Below are 4,715 nucleotides of genomic sequence, written 5' to 3'. Positions count from 1 at the left end.
TTTGGGTAGGGTTTGGGTAGTGTTGGGTTAGGTTAGGTTAGGTTAGGTTAGGTCAGGTCAGGGTAGGGTAGGCTAAGCAACGTAAGTAAGTATATTCTTATATCTTAGCCTAGGAATCATGGCTTTTTGGTGTTAATTTAAACTTAAACCTTAACAACAAATAAAAATTATAGATTATTTACACTAGATCATAGTGACAAGTGAAGATTACTTAGTTGGAAGTTATATACATAGAGCCATAGATATTTCCTCTTACCAAACATTCACACGTCCCCATGAGCCCAATACTTCACCCTCCTTCAAAGACTGGCACCCGTCGTATGAGCCGCGAATGGGACGATACTCTCTCTGTCGCCTGCCTAGCTGCGACCGTGCGTCTTCCTCCATCAGGCAATACCAAGGGAGGAAAGCCACTAGGCAGAACGACATTGTCATGACAGCCGAAGGCTCCCGACAGCTAGGGCTAGCATTTTGGTGTTGCATGGCGGCTAGTTCCTCTCCTGCAATGTGGAACTTTGTGTCAGTAGAGTTTGGTCTCTGAATTGATGGGCTAGCTCAAAATGAGGGTTAATGTGAGGTGTGATTCCAGAAGGACAGTTCTTTGTGGGATTTTAAACCTTGAGATACATTTGCTAGCTTCCTGCCTGTTAAGTAGGGAGACCCAGGTTCATTAAAAGCTCATTATGGTAGTCAGGATAGTGTGGAGGTTCCAGTTAAAGTTAAAAAGGACATGAGGCCCTCTGATTCTTAGTAAGGCAATCATCTAAACAAGGCTACCCACAATATAAAGACACAGTTAGATAAAAACACCTCTAGAATCTTGAATAGAAAGTAAAAGATTCAATGAATAAAGTAACAGCTCACCTCTCAGCACATGCACTGTGGCGTTGATTGGCTGCGTACAGATGGAAGAACAGGTGTACGTTCCGGAATCGGTGACGCGAGCATTTTCGCGCACGAGCTTTAGCTGGGTGACGGGCACCGCCATGTCTTCCCCAGGTTTCTCGAAGGCGTGGGGTTTGGGAGTGGACTGAGCCAGTCCAGACCTTGTCCAGGATAGCAATGCCGGCAGAGGGCAGCCCTCCACCTGACACATGACCTCCAGGCGGCTTCCGATCTGCACGTACACCTCGCTGCTGGGGAATACGCGCGCTACTGCTTCTGTGAGGACAGAAATGTGTAGTGAGGGGTCGGTTTGAAAAGAGATAGAGATACGGAAAGGTTTCCATTACTGTTGGGATTCAAATCTGTAATAGTTCTAATGCCTAAAGCGATACACCACTTGTGTTAGGTTGGTTCTTAAACTATTTTAGCACCTAAGAGGTGGGCTAATGGTTTGAGTGTTAACTGCAGATGATATTCTAGTCCCTCCTTACAAGGAAGAGCTCTTCTTTCACTTCCTGTGGGATTTCAAGACTTTGAAGGAAACGTTTATCCGTAAGCATCACGAAATGATTACACGCTAATACAGTTTGATTAAAATCTCCTGCCACTACGTTACACAAACTGACTAATTGCATGCAAGTAGAGAAACAAACAAACAAACAAACAATAGTACTTAACCTAGAGGCTTCCAAATTCTGAGCAAAGCAAAGCAATCACGTATAAACACAAGGCGGGGTCACATATGACCCATTATACCTTTACCTTGCACTTTCAGGTTCACCACCAATGTCATGGGTGGGACGGTCGACACCTGGCACAGATAACGCCCTGCATCCGACTTCCTGACATAGTGGATCTTGAGGAACCACTGGTCCGCTCCGCCGGGGTTGATCGGCACGTATCGCTTGTCGGCCGTGTAGGTCAGGAAGGCGTTGGTGAGGAGCCGAGTGTCTCGGCCTCGCAGCCACGATATCTATCGGGATTGAGATCAGTTTACGGTGGTGCAGTGATTGTTGAGGGTTTGACAGGATGTGGGTGAGTCTATTAGAGAAAGATGTTAAGGAGGGGGAAGGCTGTATTCACATTTTTGAATTGTGATGTTAAGAGATATCTACCAGATGTGAGCTGTGTTCGAACCACTGACTTGTGGCTTCGTCCAAACAAGAATAGGTTTAATCCTGGTTAAGCATATACATCTCTCTCTCTCTCTCTCTCTCTCTCTCTCTCTCTCTCTCTCTCTCTCTCTCTCTCTCTCTCTCTCTCATATACGAAAACATTTAAGAAAAGAGAAATTTCCTCACCGAATGATTTCGAAGGTTTCGGACGATACAGGGCAGCACCGCTGTTGTTCCCTCTACCACCATCACATCAGAGGCGTTGTTGTTGTTGTTGTTGTTTTTGTTGGTAGGGGGTTCGAAGGCGGGTCCTGTGAGAGTAGAGAACTGTATGGGCGGCGCCCCCGGATGCAGGGAGTGGGTGTCTGCTGTGCCTGCAGAGCATACAGCAAGGCCGCCTTTTTACATATGGGCGTGTGTGTGTGTGTGTGTGTGGGACACACGCCTTTCTTTTAATGTCTTTCTGTTTGTACTTTGAATGTGTGTGTGTATGTGTGTAGTACATTTGGGAAGTCACATATATCTAAGTGAATATCATGACAGTCTCATTCATCATTCATTTGTTTCTTGTTCTTCATCTGATTGAATAAATTCTTCATTTTCTTCTAAGAAATCCACTAAAGACATAATTAGTATTATCTAAAAGGAAAAGCAGGATGCTGTAAGTCCTATGAGGACTCCAGCGAGGGAAAAATAGCTCAGTGAGGAAAGGAAATAAGAAAATAAATATACTAGATAAGTAATGAACAAATTAGGATAAAATATTTCAAGAACAATAACATTACAATAAAAAAAAAACTTAGAAAAAAAACAGGAAGCAAAATGAGATAGAATTATGTGCCCGTGTGTAACCTCAAGCAAGAGAACTCTAACCCAAGATAGTGGAGGACCATGGTACAGAGGCTATGGCACTACCCAAGAATGGAGAACAATGATTTGGATTTAGGCTTGTCCTTCTCCTAGAAGAGCTGCTTACCATAGCTAAAGAGTCTCTTCGGTGCTATTATAGTATGCTATCTACCGTCGAATTTCTACTATAGTATGGTATCTACCACAAAGTATGTTATCTACCGTCAATATTAATCCTCCCGTTTGATGAGGATTATCAAACAGATTACGTACCACCAGTATGTTATCCTCATTGGACTTTAATGATAGTTTAATAATATTTATTGGCTGGACAACATGGTGCATAATTATAAGAAGTTTGTAGGGAAACTTTTATTACAATTTATTCAAAGCTCGTCATACAACAATGTTACAAGTTAATCAAATGAAAAATCAAATATTACAAAACTGAAAGAAAATAATCTATGAAAAAAAAATTCAATCAAAAATGTATTCTACTACTGCTTGTAAACATATCTTACTTCATTCAAGAAAGCGGGAAATACATCGTCGCCTTTTCTCAGAATTTTCCAACAGTAATGATCTAAATGGGATTGTAAATGCTGATGAGGTAATCCTCTCTTCTTTTTCAATATTTCAATCTTAGCATCCAGCCATGATCGCTCAATAGACTGAGTAGGTGCTCCTGAATTTGGGTCCACATCATTCTGTTGATGGTTCACGGTTTTGTGTTCATACCCGAGATTCCTTAAGCACATGTATGCTGCTGGCCATTCATCGGAATGGATGACAGATCCAAATTGGCACTCACGTTGTATGATAGGGATCAACGTTTCCTTATCTCTTCTTTCAACGTCAAAGTACCTAAACCAAGTCCATTTTTTCAATCCAAACGAGTTCACCATCAAACTCTCCAGAAAAACGAGCCTCACTGATGCTAAGTATCATACTATAGGCAGAAACGGGTGGTAGATAGCAAAGTGGGCGGTAGATAGCATACTATAATAGCACCGAATTGTTTGGTCATCTCAGTGTTGTCAGGTGTATGAGAACAGAGGAGAATGTGGAAAGAATAGGCCACACTATTCAGTTATGTGTAGGCGAAGGGGAAGTGAATCGTAACCAGAGAGAAGGATCCAATTTTCAATTTTTGAATTGATCAAGAAGACGAAAATGATAGAAATAATTAAGCTACATCGAACTGGAAATGGCGAAGATCCTGGAAGGACAATAGGCCTAAAGCAAAGACAGACGAAACATCACACAGTGATGAACACGGAATGAATTCTCGCTTCTAACGCTGGAGGCTCTCATTGCTGAAACCAATAATGGCATTGTCCAGACACATTCTCTCTCTCTCTCTCTCTCTCTCTCTCTCTCTCTCTCTCTCTCTCTCTCTCTCTCTCTCTCGGGGGAATTGCAAAGCACACATTCGGGTTTATGTTGCAATTCTCGTGCAAGGACAATCTTCGGTTTTTGATCTAGCAAGGAATTGGGAAGGGGTATATATATATATATATATATATATATATATATATATATATATATATATATGTATATATATATATATATGTATATATATATATATGTATATATATATATATATATGTATGTATATATATATATGTATGTATATATGTATATATATATATGTATGTATATATATATATATATATATATATATATATATGTATATATATATATATATGTATATATATATATATATATATATATATATATATATATATATATATATATATATATATATATATATATATATATATATATATATGTATATATATATATATATATATATGTATATATATATATATATATATATATATATATATATATATATATATATAT

This window comes from Palaemon carinicauda, chromosome 25 (genome assembly GCF_036898095.1).
Source record: "Palaemon carinicauda isolate YSFRI2023 chromosome 25, ASM3689809v2, whole genome shotgun sequence".
Lineage (NCBI taxonomy): Eukaryota > Metazoa > Arthropoda > Malacostraca > Decapoda > Palaemonidae > Palaemon > Palaemon carinicauda.
Note: the sequence above shows the minus strand (reverse complement) of the source record.